Genomic DNA, 22,627 nt, shown 5'->3' with positions numbered 1-22,627 from the left:
AAGAACAACAAGAACAACAAGAACAACAAGAACAAGAACAGGAAGAACAACAACAACAACAAGAACAACAAAAACAAGAACAACAACAAGAACAACAACAACAACAAGAACAACAAGAACAACAAGAACAACAAGAACAACAACAAAAACAAGAACAACAACAAGAACAACACGAACAACAACAACAACAAGAACAACAAAAACAAGAACAACAACAAGAACAACAACAACAACAAGAACAACAAGAACAACAAGAACAACAAGAACAACAACAAAAACAAGAACAACAACAAGAACAACACGAACAACAACAAGAGCAACAACAACAACAAGAACAACAAGAACAACAAGAACAACAAGATCAACAAGAACAACAAGCACAACAACAACAACAAGGACAACAACAACAAGAACAACAAGGACAACAACAACAAGGACAACTAGAACAACAACAAGAAGAACAACAAGAACAACATGAACAGCAAAAACAACAAGAACAACAAGAACAACAAGAACAACAAGAACAACAAGAACAACAAGAACAACAAGAACAACAAGAACAACAAGAACAACAAGAACAACAAGAACAACAAGAACAACAAGAACAACAAGAACAACAAGAACAACAAGAACAACAAGAACAACAAGAACAACAAGAACAACAAGAACAACTAGAACAACAAGTACAACAAGAACAACAAGAACAACAAGAACAACAAGAACAACAAGAACAACAAGAACAACAAGAACAACAAGAACAACAAGAACAACAAGAACAACAAGAACAACAAGAACAACAAGAACAACAAGAACAACAAGAACAACAAGAACAACAAGAACAACAAGAACAACAAGGACAACAACAACAACAAGAAGAACAACAAGAACAACATGAACAGAAAGAACAGCAAGAACAACAAGAACAATAAGAGCAACAAGAACAACAAGAACAAGAACAGGAAGAACAACAACAACAACAAGAACAACAAAAACAAGAACAACAACAAGAACAACACGAACAACAACAAGAACAACAACAACAACAAGAACAACAAGAACAACAGGAACAACAAGAACAACAAGAACAACAAGGACAACAAGAACAACAAGAAGAACGAGAACAACAACAACAACAACAACAACAACAACAACAAGAACAACATGAACAACAAGAACAACAAGAACAACAAGAACAACAAGAACAACAAGAACAACAAGAACAACAAGAACAACAAGAACAACGAGAACAACGAGAACAACAAGAACAACAAGATCAACAAGATCAACAAGAACAACAAGAACAACAAGAACAACAAGAACAACAAGAACAACAAGAACAACAAGAACAACAAGAACAACAAGAACAACAAGAACAACAAGAACAACGAGAACAACGAGAACAACGAGCACAACGAGAACAACGAGAACAACGAGAACAACGAGAACAACGAGAATAACGAGAACAACAAGAACAACCAGAACAGCAAGAAGAACAACCAGAACAACAAGAACAACGAGAAGAACAAGAAGAACAACAACAAGAACAACAACAACAACAACTAGAACAAGAAGAACAACAAGAACACCAAGAACACCAAGAACAACAAGAACAACAAGAACAACAAGAACAACAAGAACAACAACAAAAACAAGAACAACAACAACAAAAACAAGAACAACAACAACAACAACACGAACAACAACAAGAGCAACAACAACAACAAGAACAACAAGAACAACAAGAACAACAAGATCAACAAGAACAACAAGCACAACAACAACAACAAGGACAACAACAACAAGAACAACAGGGACAACAACAACAAGGACAACTAGAACAACAACAAGAAGAACAACAAGAACAACATGAACAGCAAAAACAACAAGAACAACAAGAACAACAAGAGCAACAAGAACAACAAGAACAACAAGAACAAGAACAACAAGAACAACAAGAACAACAAGAACAACAAGAACAACAAGAACAACAAGAACAACAAGAACAACAAGAACAACAAGAACAACAAGAACAACTAGAACAACAAGTACAACAAGAACAACAAGAACAACAAGAACAACAAGAACAACAAGAACAACAAGAACAACAAGAACAACAAGAACAACAAGAACAACAAGAACAACAAGAACAACAAGAACAACAAGAACAACAAGAACAACAAGAACAACAAGGACAACAACAACAACAAGAACAACAAGGACAACAACAACAACAAGAAGAACAACAAGAACAACATGAACAGAAAGAACAGCAAGAACAACAAGAACAACAAGAGCAACAAGAACAACAAGAACAAGAACAGGAAGAACAACAACAACAACAAGAACAACAAAAACAAGAACAACAACAAGAACAACACGAACAACAACAAGAACAACAACAACAACGAGAACAACGAGAACAACGAGAACAACGAGGACAAAGAGAACAACGAGAACAACGAGAACAACAAGAACAACAAGAACAACAAGAACAAGAACAGGAAGAACAACAACAACAACAAGAACAACAAAAACGAGAACAACAACAAGAACAACAACAACAACAAGAACAACAAGAACAACAAGAACAACAAGAACAACAAGAACAACAAGAACAACAACAAAAACAAGAACAACAACAAGAACAACACGAACAACAACAAGAGCAACAACAACAACAAGAACAACAAGAACAACAAGAACAACAAGATCAACAAGAACAACAAGCACAACAACAACAACAAGGACAACAACAACAAGAACAACAAGGACAACAACAGCAAGGACAACTAGAACAACAACAAGAAGAACAACAAGAACAACATGAACTGCAAAAACAACAAGAACAACAAGAGCAACAAGAACAAGAACAGCAAGAACAACAAGAACCACAAGAAAAACAAGAACAACGAGAACAACGAGAACAACGAGAACAACGAGAACAACGAGGACAAAGAGAACAACGAGAACAACGAGAACAACAAGAACAACAAGAACAACAAGAACAACAAGAACAACAAGAACAACAAGAACAACAAGAACAACAAGTACAACAAGAACAACAAGAGCAACAAGAACAACAAGAACAACAAGAACACAAGAACAACAAGAACAACAAGAACAACAAGAACAACAAGAACAACAAGAACAACAAGAACAACAAGAACAACAAGAACAACAAGAACAACAAGAACAACGAGAACAACGAGAACAACGAGCACAACGAGAACAACGAGAACAACGAGAACAACGAGAACAACGAGAACAACGAGAATAACGAGAACAACAAGAACAACCAGAACAGCAAGAAGAACAACCAGAACAACAAGAACAACGAGAAGAACAAGAAGAACAACAACAAGAACAACAACAACAACAACTAGAACAAGAAGAACAACAAGAACACCAAGAACACCAAGAACAACAAGAACAACAAGAACAACAAGTACAACAAGAACAACAAGAGCAACAAGAACAAGAACAGCAAGAACAACAAGAACCACAAGAAAAACAAGAACAACGAGAACAACGAGAACAACGAGAACAACGAGAACAACGAGGACAAAGAGAACAACGAGAACAACGAGAACAACAAGAACAACAAGAACAACAAGAACAACAAGAACAAGAACAGGAAGAACAACAACAACAACAAGAACAACAAAAACAAGAACAACAACAAGAACAACAACAACAACAAGAACAACAAGAACAACAAAAACAAGAACAACAACAAGAACAACAACAACAACAAGAACAACAAGAACAACAAGAACAACAAGAACAACAAGAACAACAACAAAAACAAGAACAACAACAAGAACAACACGAACAACAACAACAACAAGAACAACAAAAACAAGAACAACAACAAGAACAACAAGAACAACAAGAACAACAACAAAAACAAGAACAACAACAAGAACAACACGAACAACAACAAGAGCAACAACAACAACAAGAACAACAAGAACAACAAGAACAACAAGATCAACAAGAACAACAAGCACAACAACAACAACAAGGACAACAACAACAAGAACAACAGGGACAACAACAACAAGGACAACTAGAACAACAACAAGAAGAACAACAAGAACAACATGAACAGCAAAAACAACAAGAACAACAAGAACAACAAGAACAACAAGAACAACAAGAACAACAAGAACAACAAGAACAACAAGAACAACAAGAACAACAAGAACAACAAGAACAACAAGAACAACAAGAACAACAAGAACAACAAGAACAACAAGAACAACAAGAACAACAAGAACAACAAGAACAACAAGAACAACAAGAACAACAAGAACAACAAGAACAACTAGAACAACAAGTACAACAAGAACAACAAGAACAACAAGAACAACAAGAACAACAAGAACAACAAGAACAACAAGAACAACAAGAACAACAAGAACAACAAGAACAACAAGAACAACAAGAACAACAAGAACATCAAGAACAACAAGAACAACAAGAACAACAAGGACAACAACAACAACAAGAAGAACAACAAGAACAACATGAACAGAAAGAACAGCAAGAACAACAAGAACAACAAGAGCAACAAGAACAACAAGAACAAGAACAGGAAGAACAACAACAACAACAAGAACAACAAAAACAAGAACAACAACAAGAACAACACGAACAACAACAAGAACAACAACAACAACAAGAACAACAAGAACAACAGGAACAACAAGAACAACAAGAACAACAAGAGCAACAAGAACAAGAACAGCAAGAACAACAACAACAACAACAACAACAAGAACAACATGAACAACAAGAACAACAAGAACAACAAGAACAACAAGAACAACAAGAACAACAAGAACAACAAGAACAACGAGAACAACGAGAACAACAAGAACAACAAGATCAACAAGAACAACAAGAACAACAAGAACTACAACAACAACAAGGTCAACAACAACAACTACAACAAGAACAGCAAGAACAACAACTACAACAAGAACAGCAAGAACAACAAGAACAACGAGAACAACGAGAACAACGAGCACAACGAGAACAACGAGAACAACGAGAACAACAAGAACAACAAGAACAACAAGAACAACAAGAACAACAAGAACAACAAGAACAACAAGAACAACAAGAACAACAAGAACAACAAGAACAACAAGAACAACAAGAACAACAAGAACAACAAGAACAACGAGAACAACGAGAACAACGAGCACAACGAGAACAACGAGAACAACGAGAACAACGAGAACAACGAGAATAACGAGAACAACAAGAACAACCAGAACAGCAAGAAGAACAACCAGAACAACAAGAACAACGAGAAGAACAAGAAGAACAACAACAAGATCAACAACAACAACAACTAGAACAAGAAGAACAACAAGAACACCAAGAACACCAAGAACAACAAGAACAACAAGAACAACAAGAACAACAACAAAAACAAGAACAACAACAACAACAACACGAACAACAACAAGAGCAACAACAACAACAAGAACAACAAGAACAACAAGATCAACAAGAACAACAAGCACAACAACAACAACAAGGACAACAACAACAAGAACAACAGGGACAACAACAACAAGGACAACTAGAACAACAACAAGAAGAACAACAAGAACAACATGAACAGCAAAAACAACAAGAACAACAAGAACAACAAGAACAACAAGAACAACAAGAACAACAAGAACAACAAGAACATCAAGAACAACAAGAACAACAAGAACAACAAGAACAACAAGAACAACAAGAACAACAAGAACAACAAGAACAACTAGATCAACAAGTACAACAAGAACAACAAGAACAACAAGAACAACAAGAACAACAAGAACAACAAGAACAACAAGAACAACAAGAACAACAAGAACAACAAGAACAACAAGAACAACAAGAACAACAAGAACAACAAGAACAACAAGAACAACAAGAACAACAAGGACAACAACAACAACAAGAACAACAAGGACAACAACAACAACAAGAAGAACAACAAGAACAACATGAACAGAAAGAACAGCAAGAACAACAAGAACAACAAGAGCAACAAGAACAACAAGAACAAGAACAGGAAGAACAACAACAACAACAAGAACAACAAAAACAAGAACAACAACAAGAACAACACGAACAACAACAAGAACAACAACAACAACGAGAACAACGAGAACAACGAGAACAACGAGGACAAAGAGAACAACGAGAACAACGAGAACAACAAGAACAACAAGAACAACAAGAACAACAAGAACAAGAACAGGAAGAACAACAACAACAACAAGAACAACAAAAACGAGAACAACAACAAGAACAACAACAACAACAAGAACAACAAGAACAACAAGAACAACAAGAACAACAAGAACAACAACAAAAACAAGAACAACAACAAGAACAACACGAACAACAACAAGAGCAACAACAACAACAAGAACAACAAGAACAACAAGAACAACAAGATCAACAAGAACAACAAGCACAACAACAACAACAAGGACAACAACAGCAAGGACAACTAGAACAACAACAAGAAGAACAACAAGAACAACATGAACAGCAAAAACAACAAGAACAACAAGAACAACAAGAACAACAAGAACAACAAGAACAACAAGAACAACAAGAACAACAAGAACAACAAGAACAACAAGAACAACAAGAACAACAAGAACAACAAGAACAACAAGAACAACAAGAACAACAAGAACAACAAGAACAACAAGAACAACAAGAACAACAAGAACAACAAGAACAACAAGAACAACTAGAACAACAAGTACAACAAGAACAACAAGAACAACAAGAACAACAAGAACAACAAGAACAACAAGAACAACAAGAACAACAAGAACAACAAGAACAACAAGAACAACAAGAACAACAAGAACAACAAGGACAACAACATCAACAAGAAGAACAACAAGAACAACAAGAACAACAAGAGCAACAAGAACAAGAACAGCAAGAACAACAAGAACCACAAGAAAAACAAGAACAACGAGAACAACAAGAGCGAAAAGAACAACAAGAACAACGAGAAAAACGAGAACAACGAGAACAACGAGAACAACAACAAGAACAACAACAACAACAACAACAACAACAACAACAACTAGAACAACAAGAACAACAAGAACACCAAGAACAAAAAGGACAACAAGAACAACAAGAACAACAAGAACATCAAGAACAACAACAACATGAACAACAACAACATCAACAACCAGAACAACAACAACAACAACAACAAGAACAAAAAGGACAACAACAACATGAACAACAAGAACATCAACAACCAGAACAACAAGAACAACAAGAGCAACAAGAGCAACAAGAGCAACAAGAGCAACAAGAGCAACAAGGGCAACAAGAGCAACAAGAGCAACAAGAGCAACAAGAGCAACAAGAACAACAAGAACAACAAGATCAACAAGAACAACGAGAACAACGAGAACAACGAGAACAACGAGAACAACGAGAACAACAAGAACAACCAGAACAGCAAGAAGAACAAAAAGAACAACAAGAACAACAAGAACAACAAGATCAACAAAAACAACATGAACAACAAGAACTACAACAATAACAAGGACAGCAACAACAACTACAACAAGAACAGCAAGAACAACAACAACAACAAGAACAACAACAAGAACAACAAGAACAACAAGATCAACAAAAACAATATCTACAACAAGAACAGCAAGAACAACAACAACAACAAGAACAAAAAGAACAGAAAGAACAACAAGGACAACAAGAACAAGAACAGCAAGAGCAACAACAACAAGAACCGCATGAACAACAACAACAAGAACAACAAGAACAACAACAAGAACAACGAGAGCAACAAGATCAACAAGAGCAACAAGAACAACAAGAACAACAAGATCAACAAGAACAACAAGCACAACAAGAACAACAAGGACAACAACAACAAGAACAACAAGGACAACAACAACAAGGACAACTAGAACAACAACAAGAAGAACAACAAGAACAACATGAACAGCAAACACAACAAGAACAACAAGAACAACAAGAACAACAAGAACAACAAGAACAACAAGAACAACAAGAACAACAAGAACAACAAGAACAACAAGAACAACAAGAACAACAAGAACAACAAGAACAACAAGAACAACAAGAACAACAAGAACAACAAGAACAACAAGAACAACAAGAACAACAAGAACAACAAGAACAACAAGGACAACAAGAACAACAAGAAGAACGAGAACAACAAGAACAACAAGATCAACAAAAACAACAAGAACAACAAGAACAACAAGAACAACAAGAACAACAAGAACAACAAGAACAACAAGAACTACAACAATAACAAGGACAGCAACAACAACTACAACAAGAACAGCAAGAACAACAACAACAACAACAAGAACAACAACAAGAACAACAAGAACAACAAGATCAACAAAAACAACATCTACAACAAGAACAGCAAGAACAACAACAACAACAACAAGAACAACAAGAACAGAAAGAACAACAAGGACAACAAGAACAAGAACAGCAAGAGCAACAACAACAAGAACCGCATGAACAACAACAACAAGAACAACAAGAACAACAACAAGAACAACAAGAGCAACAAGAACAACAAGAGCAACAAGAACAACAAGAACAACAAGATCAACAAGAACAACAAGCACAACAAGAACAACAAGGACAACAACAACAAGAACAACAAGGACAACAACAAAAAGGACAACTAGAACAACAACAAGAAGAACAACAAGAACAACATGAACAGCAAGAACAACAAGAACAACAAGAACAACAAGGACAACAAGAACAACAAGAACAACAAGAACAACAAGAACAACAAGATCAACAAAAACAACAAGAACAACAAGAACAACAAGAACAACAAGAACAACAAGAACTACAACAATAACAAGGACAGCAACAACAACTACAACAAGAACAGCAAGAACAACAACAACAACAACAAGAACAACAACAACAACAAGAACAACAACAAGAACAACAACAAGAACAACAAGAACAACAAGATCAACAAAAACAACATCTACAACAAGAACAGCAAGAACAACAACAACAACAAGAACAACAAGAACAGAAAGAACAACAAGGACAACAAGAACAAGAACAGCAAGAGCAACAACAACAAGAACCGCATGAACAACAACAACAAGAACAACAAGAACAACAACAAGAACAACAAGAGCAACAAGAACAACAAGAGCAACAAGAACAACAAGAACAACAAGATCAACAAGAACAACAAGCACAACAACAACAACAAGGACAACTAGAACAACAACAAGAAGAACAACAAGAACAACATGAACAGCAAAAACAACAAGAACAACAAGAACAACAAGAACAACAAGAACAACAAGAACAACAAGAACAACAAGAACAACAAGAACAACAAGAACAACAAGAACAACAAGAACAACAAGAACAACAAGAACAACAAGAACAACAAGAACAACAAGAACAACAAGAACAACAAGAACAACAAGAACAACAAGAACAACAAGAACAACAAGAACAACAAGAACAACAAGAACAACAAGAACAACAAGAACAACAAGAACAACAAGAACAACAAGAACAACAAGAACAACAAGTACAACAAGAACAACAAGAACAACAAGAACAACAAGAACAACAAGAACAACAAGAACAACAAGAACAACAAGAACAACAAGAACAACAAGAACAACAAGAACAACAAGGACAACAACAACAACAAGAAGAACAACAAGAACAACATGAACAGAAAGAACAGCAAGAACAACAAGAAGAACAAGAGCAACAAGAACAACAAGAACAAGAACAGGAAGAACAACAACAACAAGAACAACAAAAACAAGAACAACAACAAGAACAACACGAACAACAACAAGAACAACAACAACAACAAGAACAACAAGAACAACAAGAACAACAAGAACAACAAGAACAACAAGAACAACAAGAACAACGAGAACAACGAGATCAACAAGAACAACAAGATCAACAAGAACAACAAGAACAACAAGAACTACAACAACAACAAGGACAACAACAACAACTACAACAAGAACAGCAAGAACAACAACAACAACAAGAACAACAAGAACAACAAGAACAACAACAACAAGTACAACAAGAACAACAAGAACAACAAGAACAACAAGAACAACAAGAACAACAAGAACAACAAGAACAACAAGAACAACAAGAACAACAAGTACAACAAGAACAACAAGAACAACAAGAACAACAAGAACAACAAGAACAACAAGAACAACAAGAACAACAAGAACAACAAGAACAACAAGAACAACGAGAACAACGAGAACAACGAGCACAACGAGAACAACGAGAATAACGAGAACAACAAGAACAACCAGAACAACAAGAACAACGAGAAGAACAAGAAGAACAACAACAAGAACAACAACAACAACAAGAACAACAAGAACAACAAGAACAACAAGAACAACAAGAACAACAAGAACAACAAGAACAACAAGAACAACAAGAACAACAAGAACAACGAGAACAACGAGAACAACGAGAACAACGAGAACAACGAGAATAACGAGAACAACAAGAACAACCAGAACAACAAGAACAACGAGAAGAACAAGAAGAACAACAACAAGAACAACAACAACAACAACTAGAACAAGAAGAACAACAAGAACACCAAGAACACCAAGAACAACAAGAACAACAAGAACAACAAGTACAACAAGAACAACAAGAACAACAAGAACCACAAGAAAAACAAGAACAACGAGAACAACGAGAACAACGAGAACAACGAGGACAAAGAGAACAACGAGAACAACGAGAACAACAAGAACAACAAGAACAACAAGAACAACAAGAACAAGAACAGGAAGAACAACAACAACAACAAGAACAACAAAAACAAGAACAACAACAAGAACAACAACAACAACAAGAACAACAAGAACAACAAGAACAACAAGAACAACAAGAACAACAAGAACAACAAGAACAACAACAAAAACAAGAACAACAACAACACGAACAACAACAAGAGCAACAACAACAACAAGAACAACAAGAACAACAAGAACAACAAGAACAACAAGAACAACAAGAACAACAAGAACAACAAGAACAACAAGAACAACAAGAACAACAAGAACAACAAGAACAACAAGAACAACAAGAACAACAAGAACAACAAGAACAACAAGAACAACAAGAACAACAAGAACAACAAGAACAACAAGAACAACAAGAACAACTAGAACAACAAGTACAACAAGAACAACAAGAACAACAAGAACAACAAGAACAACAAGAACAACAAGAACAACAAGAACAACAAGAACAACAAGAACAACAAGAACAACAAGAACAACAAGAACAACAAGAACAACAAGAACAACAAGAACAACAAGAACAACAAGAACAACAAGAACAACAAGAACAACAAGAACAACAAGGACAACAACAACAACAAGAACAACAAGGACAGCAACAACAACAAGAAGAACAACAAGAACAACATGAACAGAAAGAACAGCAAGAACAACAAGAACAACAAGAGCAACAAGAACAACAAGAACAAGAACAGGAAGAACAACAACAACAACAAGAACAACAAAAACAAGAACAACAACAAGAACAACACGAACAACAACAAGAACAACAAGAACAACAGGAACAACAAGAACAACAAGAACAACAAGAGCAACAAGAACAAGAACAACAAGAACAACAAGAGCAACAACAACAACAACAACAAGAACAACAAGAACAACAAGAACAACAAGAGCAACAAGAACAAGAACAGCAAGAACAACAAGAACCACAAGAAAAACAAGAACAACGAGAACAACGAGAACAACGAGAACAACGAGGACAAAGAGAACAACGAGAACAACGAGAACAACAAGAACAACAAGAACAACAAGAACAACAAGAACAACAAGAACAAGAACAGGAAGAACAACAACAACAACAAGAACAACAAAAACAAGAACAACAACAAGAACAACAACAACAACAAGAACAACAAGAACAACAAGAACAACAAGAACAACAACAAAAACAAGAACAACAACAAGAACAACACGAACAACAACAAGAGCAACAACAACAACAAGAACAACAAGAACAACAAGAACAACAAGATCAACAAGAACAACAAGCACAACAACAACAACAAGGACAACAACAACAAGAACAACAAGGACAACAAGAACAACAAGAACAACAAGAACAACAAGAACAACAAGAACAACAAGAACAACAAAAATAACAAGAACAACAAGAACAACAAGAACAACAAGAACAACAAGAACAACAAGAACAACAAGAACAACAAGATCAACAAGAACAACAAGAGCAACAAGAACAACAAGAACAACAAGAACAACAAGAACAACAAGAACAACAAGAACAACAAGAACAACAAGAACAACAAGAACAACAAGAACAACAAGGACAACAACAACAACAAGAAGAACAACAAGAACAACATGAACAGAAAGAACAGCAAGAACAACAAGAACAACAAGAGCAACAAGAACAACAAGAACAAGAACAGGAAGAACAACAACAACAACAAGAACAACAAAAACAAGAACAACAACAAGAACAACACGAACAACAACAAGAACAACAACAACAACAAGAACAACAAGAACAACAGGAACAACAAGAACAACAAGAACAACAAGAGCAACAAGAACAAGAACAGCAAGAACAACAAAAACAAGAACAACAAGAACAACAACAAGAACAACAAGAGCAACAAGAACAACAAGAGCGACAAGAACAACAAGAGCAACAAGAACAACAAGAACAACAAGAACAACAAGAACAACAAGAACAACAAGAACAACAAGAACAACAAGAACAACAAGAACAACAAGAACAACAAGAACAACAAGAACAACAAGAACAACGAGAACAACGAGAACAACGAGAACAACGAGAACAACGAGAACGAGAACAACGAGAACAACGAGAACAACGAGAACGAGAACAACGAGAACAACGAGAACAACGAGAACAACAAGAACAACGAGAACAACGAGAACAACAACAAGAACAACAACAACAACAACAACAACAACAACAAGAACAACAAGAACAGAAAGAACAACAAGGAGAACAAGAACAAGAACAGCAAGAGCAACAACAACAAGAACCACATGAACAACAACAACAAGAACAAAAGAACAACAACAACAACAGGAACAACAAGAACAACAAGAACAACAAGAACAACAAGAACAACAAGAAAAACAAGAACAAGAACAACAACATCAACCAGAACAACAACAACATGAACAACAAGAACAACAACAGCTACAACAACAACAAGGACAACAAGAACAACAAGAGCAAAAAGAACAACAAGAACAACGAGAACAACGAGAACAACGAGAACAACGAGAACAACGAGAACAACAACAAGAACAGCAACAACAACAACAACAACAACAACAACAACAACTAGAACAACAAGAACAACAAGAACACCAAGAACAAAAAGAACAACAAGAACAACAAGAACAACAAGACAACATGAACAGCAAGAACAACAAGAACAACAAGAGCAACAAGAACAACAAGAGCAACAATAACAACAAGAACAACAAGAACAACAAGAACAACAAGAACAACAAGAACAACAAGAACAACAAGAACAACAAGAACAACAAGAACAACAAGAACAACAAGAACAACAAGAACAACAAGATCAACAAGAACAACAAGAACAACAAGAAGAACAACAAGAACAACAAGAAGGAGAAGAAGAACAACAAGAAGAACAAGAAGAACAACAAGATCAACAACAAGAACAACAACAACAACAACTAGAACAACAAGAACAACAAGAACAACAAGATCAACAACAACATGAACAACAAGAACATCAACAACCAGAACAACAAGAACAACAACAGCAACAAGAGCAACAAAAGCAACAAGAGCAACAAGAACGACAAGAACAACAAGAGCAACAAGAACGACAAGAACAACAAGAACAACAAGATCAACAAGAGCAACAAGAGCAACAAGAACAACAAGAACAACAAGATCAACAAGAACAAGAACAGCAAGAAAAACAACAAAAACAACAACAAAAATAAGAACAACATCAAAAAACAAGAACAACAACATGAACAACCGGAACAACAAGAACAACAAGAACAACCAGAACAACAACAACAAGAACAACTAGAACAACAACAACAAGAACAACAAGAACAACAACAACAAGAACAACAACAACAACAAGGACAACAAGACAACATGAACAGCAAGAACAACAAGAACAACAAGAGCAACAAGAACAACAAGAGCAACAATAACAACAAGAACAACAAGAACAACAAGAACAACAAGAACAACAAGAACAACAAGAACAACAAGAACAACAAGAACAAGAACAGGAAGAACAACAACAACAACAAGAACAACAAAAACAAGAACAACAACAAGAACAACAACAACAACAAGAACAACAAGAACAACAAGAACAACAAGAACAACAACAAAAACAAGAACAACAACAAGAACAACACGAACAACAACAAGAGCAACAACAACAACAAGAACAACAAGAACAACAAGAACAACAAGATCAACAAGAACAACAAGCACAACAACAACAACAAGGACAACAACAACAAGAACAACAAGGACAACAAGAACAACAAGAACAACAAGAACAACAAGAACAACAAGAACAACAAGAACAACAAAAATAACAAGAACAACAAGAACAACAAGAACAACAAGAACAACAAGAACAACAAGAACAACAAGAACAACAAGAACAACAAGAACAACAAGAACAACAAGAACAACAAGAACAACTAGAACAACAAGTACAACAAGAACAACAAGAACAACAAGAACAACAAGAACAACAAGAACAACAAGAACAACAAGAACAACAAGAACAACAAGAACAACAAGAACAACAAGAACAACAAGAACAACAAGAACAACGAGAAAAACGAGAACAACGAGAACAACGAGAACTACAACAAGAACAACAACAACAACAACAACAACAACTAGAACAACAAGAACAACAAGAACACCAAGAACAAAAAGAACAACAAGATCAACAAGAACAACAAGAACAACAAGAACAACAAGAACAACAAGAACAACGAGAAAAACGAGAACAACGAGAACAACGAGAACAACAACAACAACAACAACAACAACAACAACAACAACAACAACAAGAACAAAAAGGACAACAACAACATGAACAACAAGAACATCAACAACCAGAACAACAAGAACAACAAGAGCAACAAGAGCAACAAGAGCAACAAGAGCAACAAGAGCAACAAGGGCAACAAGAGCAACAAGAGCAACAAGAGCAACAAGAGCAACAAGAACAACAAGAACAACAAGATCAACAAGAACAACAAGAGCAACAAGAACAACAAGAACAACAAGAACAACAAGAACAACAAGAACAACAAGAACAACAAGAACAACAAGAACAACAAGAACAACAAGAACAACAAGGACAACAACAACAACAAGAAGAACAACAAGAACAACATGAACAGAAAGAACAGCAAGAACAACAAGAACAACAAGAGCAACAAGAACAACAAGAACAAGAACAGGAAGAACAACAACAACAACAAGAACAACAAAAACAAGAACAACAACAAGAACAACACGAACAACAACAAGAACAACAACAACAACAAGAACAACAAGAACAACAGGAACAACAAGAACAACAAGAACAACAAGAGCAACAAGAACAAGAACAGCAAGAACAACAAAAACAAGAACAACAAGAACAACAACAAGAACAACAAGAGCAACAAGAACAACAAGAGCGACAAGAACAACAAGAGCAACAAGAACAACAAGAACAACAAGAACAACAAGAACAACAAGAACAACAAGAACAACAAGAACAACAAGAACAACAAGAACAACAAGAACAACAAGAACAACAAGAACAACAAGAACAACGAGAACAACGAGAACAACGAGAACAACGAGAACAACGAGAACGAGAAAAACGAGAACAACGAGAACAACGAGAACGAGAACAACGAGAACAACGAGAACAACGAGAACAACAAGAACAACGAGAACAACGAGAACAACAACAAGAACAACAACAACAACAACAACAACAACAACAAGAACAACAAGAACAGAAAGAACAACAAGGAGAACAAGAACAAGAACAGCAAGAGCAACAACAACAAGAACCACATGAACAACAACAACAAGAACAAAAGAACAACAACAACAACAGGAACAACAAGAACAACAAGAACAACAAGAACAACAAGAACAACAAGAAAAACAAGAACAAGAACAACAACATCAACCAGAACAACAACAACATGAACAACAAGAACAACAACAGCTACAACAACAACAAGGACAACAAGAACAACAAGAGCAAAAAGAACAACAAGAACAACGAGAACAACGAGAACAACGAGAACAACGAGAACAACGAGAACAACAACAAGAACAGCAACAACAACAACAACAACAACAACAACAACAACTAGAACAACAAGAACAACAAGAACACCAAGAACAAAAAGAACAACAAGAACAACAAGAACAACAAGACAACATGAACAGCAAGAACAACAAGAACAACAAGAGCAACAAGAACAACAAGAGCAACAATAACAACAAGAACAACAAGAACAACAAGAACAACAAGAACAACAAGAACAACAAGAACAACAAGAACAACAAGAACAACAAGAACAACAAGAACAACAAGAACAACAAGAACAACAAGATCAACAAGAACAACAAGAACAACAAGAAGAACAACAAGAACAACAAGAAGGAGAAGAAGAACAACAAGAAGAACAAGAAGAACAACAAGATCAACAACAAGAACAACAACAACAACAACTAGAACAACAAGAACAACAAGAACAACAAGATCAACAACAACATGAACAACAAGAACATCAACAACCAGAACAACAAGAACAACAACAGCAACAAGAGCAACAAAAGCAACAAGAGCAACAAGAACGACAAGAACAACAAGAGCAACAAGAACGACAAGAACAACAAGAACAACAAGATCAACAAGAGCAACAAGAGCAACAAGAACAACAAGAACAACAAGATCAACAAGAACAAGAACAGCAAGAAAAACAACAAAAACAACAAGAACAACAAGAACAACAAGAACAACGAGAATAACGAGAACAACGAGAACAACGAGAACAACGAGAACAACGAGAACAACGAGAACAACGAGAACGAGAACAACGAGAACAACGAGAACAACGAGAACAACAAGAACAACGAGAACAACGAGAACAACAACAAGAACAACAACAACAACAGCAACAACAACAACAACAACAACAACAACAACAACAACAACAAGAGCAGAAAGAACAACAAGGACAACTAGAACAAGAACAGCAAGAGCAACAACAACAAGAACCACATGAACAACAACAACAAGAACAACAAGAACAACAACAACAACAGGAACAACAAGAACAACAAGAACAACAAGAACAACAAGAACAACAAGAACAACAAGAACAACAAGAACAACAAGAACAACAAGATCAACAAGAACAACAAGAACAACAAGAAGAACAACAAGAACAACAAGAAGGAGAAGAAGAACAACAAGAAGAACAAGAAGAACAACAAGATCAACAACAAGAACAACAACAACAACAACTAGAACAACAAGAACAACAAGAACAACAAGATCAACAACAACATGAACAACAAGAACATCAACAACCAGAACAACAAGAACAACAAGAACAACAAGAACAACAAGAACAACAAGAACAACAAGAACAACAAGAACAACAAGAACAACAAGAACAACAAGAACAACAAGAACAACAAGAACAACAAGAACAACAAGAACAACAAGAACAACAAGAACAACAAGAACAACAAGAACAACAAGAACAACAAGAACAACAAGAACAACAAGAACAACAAGAACAACAAGAACAACGAGAATAACGAGAACAACGAGAACAACGAGAACAACGAGAACAACGAGAACAACGAGAACAACGAGAACGAGAACAACGAGAACAACGAGAACAACGAGAACAACAAGAACAACGAGAACAACGAGAACAACAACAAGAACAACAACAACAACAGCAACAACAACAACAACAACAACAACAACAACAACAACAACAAGAGCAGAAAGAACAACAAGGACAACTAGAACAAGAACAGCAAGAGCAACAACAACAAGAACCACATGAACAACAACAACAAGAACAACAAGAACAACAACAACAACAGGAACAACAAGAACAACAAGAACAACAAGAACAACAAGAACAACAAGAAAAACAAGAACAAGAACAACAACATCAACCAGAACAACAACAACATGAACAAAAAGAACAACAACAGCAACAACAACAACAAGGACAACAAGAACAACAAGAGCAAAAAGAACAACAAGAACAACGAGAACAACGAGAACAACGAGAACAACGAGAACAACAACAACAACAACAACAACAACAACAACAACTAGAACAACAAGAACAACAAGAACACCAAGAACAAAAAGAACAACAAGAACAACAAGAACAACAAGAACATCAAGAACAACAACAACATGAACAACAAGAACATCAACAACCAGAACAACAACAACAACAAGAACAAAAAGAACAACGACAACATGAACAACAAGAACATCAACAACCAGAACAACAAGAACAACAAGAGCAACAAGAGCAACAAGAGCAACAAGAGCAACAAGAGCAACAAGAGCAACAAGAGCAACAAGAGCAACAAGAACAACAAGAACAACAAGAACAACAAGAACAACAAGAACAACAAGAACAACAAGAACAACAAGATCAACAAGAACAACAAGAACAACAAGAACAACAAGAACAACAAGAACAACAAGATCAACAACAACATGAACAACAAGAACATCAACAACCAGAACAACAAGAACAACAACAGCAACAAGAGCAACAAAAGCAACAAGAGCAACAAGAACGACAAGAACAACAAGAACAACAAGATCAACAAGAGCAACAAGAGCAACAAGAACAACAAGAACAACAAGATCAACAAGAACAAGAACAGCAAGAAAAACAACAAAAACAACAACAAAAATAAGAACAACATCAAAAAACAAGAACAACAACATGAACAACCGGAACAACAAGAACAACAAGAACAACCAGAACAACAACAACAAGAACAACTAGAACAACAACAACAAGAACAACAAGAACAACAAGAACAACAAGAACAACAAGGACAACAAGACAACATGAACAGCAAGAACAACAAGAACAACAAGAACAACCGGAACAACAAGAACAACAAGAACAACCAGAACAACAACAACAAGGACAACTAGAACAACAACAAGAAGAACAACAAGAACAACAAGAACAACAAGAACAACAAGAACAACAAGAACAACAAGAACAACAAGATCAACAAGAACAACAAGAACAACAAGAACAACAAGAACAACAAGAACAACAAGAACAACAAGAACAACAAGAACAACAAGAACAACAAGAACAACAAGAACAACAAGAACAACAAGAACAACGAGAACAACGAGAACAACGAGAACAAAGAGAACAACGAGAACAACGAGAACAACAAGAACAACAAGAACAACAAGAACAACAAGAACAAGAACAGGAAGAACAACAACAACAACAAGAACAACAAGAACAAGAACAGGAAGAACAACAACAACAACAAGAACAACAAAAACAAGAACAACAACAAGAACAACACGAACAACAACAAGAACAACAACAACAACAAGAACAACAAGAACAACAAGAACAACAAGAACAACAAGAACAACAAGAACAACAAGAACAACAAGAACAACAAGAACAACAAGAACAACAAGAACAACAAGAACAACAAGAACAACAAGAACAACAAGAACAACAAGAACAACAAGAACAACAAGAACAACAACAAAAACAAGAACAACAACAAGAACAACACGAACAACAACAAGAACAACAACAACTACAAGAACAACAACAACAACAAGAACAACAAGAACAACAAGAACAACAAGAACAACAAGAACAACAAGAACAACAAGAACAACTAGAACAACAAGTACAACAAGAACAACAAGAACAACAAGAACAACAAGAACAACAAGAACAACAAGAACAACAAGAACAACAAGAACAACAAGAACAACAAGAACAACAAGAACAACAAGAACAACAAGAACAACAAGAACAACAAGAACAACAAGAACAACAAGAACAACAAGGACAACAAGAACAACAAGAAGAACAACAAGAACAACATGAACAGAAAGAACAGCAAGAACAACAAGAACAACAAGAGCAACAAGAACAACAAGAACAAGAACAGGAAGAACAACAACAACAACAAGAACAACAAAAACAAGAACAACAACAAGAACAACACGAACAACAACAAGAACAACAACAACAACAAGAACAACAAGAACAACAGGAACAACAAGAACAACAAGAACAACAAGAGCAACAAGAACAAGAACAGCAAGAACAACAACAACAACAACAAGAACAACATGAACAACAACAACAACAAGAACAACAAGAACAACAAGAACAACAAGAACAACAAGAACAACAAGAACAACAAGAACAACAAGAACAACGAGAACAACGAGAACAACAAGAATAACAAGAACAACAAGGACAACCAGAACAGCAAGAAGAACAACAAGAACAACAAGAACAACAAGAACAACAAGATCAACAAAAACAACAAGAACAACAAGAACAACAAGAACAACAAGAACAACAAGATCAACAAAAACAACAAGAACAACAAGAACAACAAGAACAACAAGAACAACAAGAACTACAACAATAACAAGGACAACAACAACAACTACAACAAGAACAGCAAGAACAACAGCAACAACAAGAACAACAACAAGAACAACAAGAACAACAAGATCAACAAAAACAACAACTACAACAAGAACAGCAAGAACAACAACATCAACAAGAACAACAAGAACAGAAAGAACAACAAGGACAACAAGAACAAGAACTGCAAGAGCAACAACAACAAGAACCACATGAACAACAACAACAAGAACAACAAGAACAACAACAACAACAACAACAACAACAGGAACAACAAGAACCACAACGCCAAGAACAACAACAACAAGAACAACAAAAACAAGAACAACAAGAACAACAACAAGAACAACAAGAGCAACAAGAACAACAAGAGCGACAAGAACAACAAGAGCAACAAGAGCAACAAGAACAACAAGAACAACAAGAACAACAAGAACAACAAGAACAACAAGAACAACAAGAACAACAAGAACAACAAGAACAACAAGAACAACAAGAACAACGAGAATAACGAGAACAACGAGAACAACGAGAACAACGAGAACAACGAGAACGAGAACAACGAGAACAACGAGAACAACGAGAACAACAAGAACAACGAGAACAACGAGAACAACAACAAGAACAACAACAACAACAGCAACAACAACAACAACAACAACAACAACAAGAACAAAAAGAACAACAACAACATGAACAACAAGAACATCAACAACCAGAACAACAAGAACAACAAGAGCAACAAGAGCAACAAGAGCAACAAGAGCAACAAGAGCAACAAGAGCAACAAGAGCAACAAGAGCAACAAGAGCAACAAGAGCAACAAGAACAACAAGATCAACAAGAACAACAAGAGCAACAAGAACAACAAGAACAACAAGATCAACAAGAACAACAAGAACAACAAGAACAACAACAACAACAACAACAACAAGAACAACAAGAACAGAAAGAACAACAAGGACAAGAAGAACAAGAACAGCAAGAGCAACAACAACAAGAACCACATGAACAAAAAGAGCAACAAGAACAACGAGAACAACGAGAACAACGAGAACAAAGAGAACAACGAGAACAACGAGAACAACAAGAACAACAAGAACAACAAGAACAACAAGAACAAGAACAGGAAGAACAACAACAACAACAAGAACAACAAGAACAAGAACAGGAAGAGCAACAACAACAACAAGAACAACAAAAACAAGAACAACAACAAGAACAACACGAACAACAACAAGAACAACAACAACAACAAGAACAACAAGAACAACAAGAACAACAAGAACAACAAGAACAACAAGAACAACAAGAACAACAAGAACAACAAGAACAACAAGAACAACAAGAACAACAAGAACAACAAGATCAACAAGAACAAGAACAGCAAGAAAAACAACAAAAACAACAACAAAAATAAGAACAACATCAAAAAACAAGCACAACAACATGAACAACCGGAACAACAAGAACAACAAGAACAACCAGAACAACAACAACAAGAACAACTAGAACAAGAACAACAAGAACAACAAGAACAACAAGAACAACAAGAACAACAAGGACAACAAGACAACATGAACAGCAAGAACAACAAGAACAACAAGAGCAACAAGAACAACAAGAGCAACAATAACAACAAGAACAACAAGAACAACAAGAACAACAAGAACAACAAGAACAACAAGAACAACAAGAACAACAAGAACAACAAGAACAACAAGAAC

The sequence above is a fragment of the Megalopta genalis genome, chromosome 8 (genome assembly GCF_051020955.1).
Source record: "Megalopta genalis isolate 19385.01 chromosome 8, iyMegGena1_principal, whole genome shotgun sequence".
Taxonomy (NCBI): domain Eukaryota; kingdom Metazoa; phylum Arthropoda; class Insecta; order Hymenoptera; family Halictidae; genus Megalopta; species Megalopta genalis.
Note: the sequence above shows the minus strand (reverse complement) of the source record.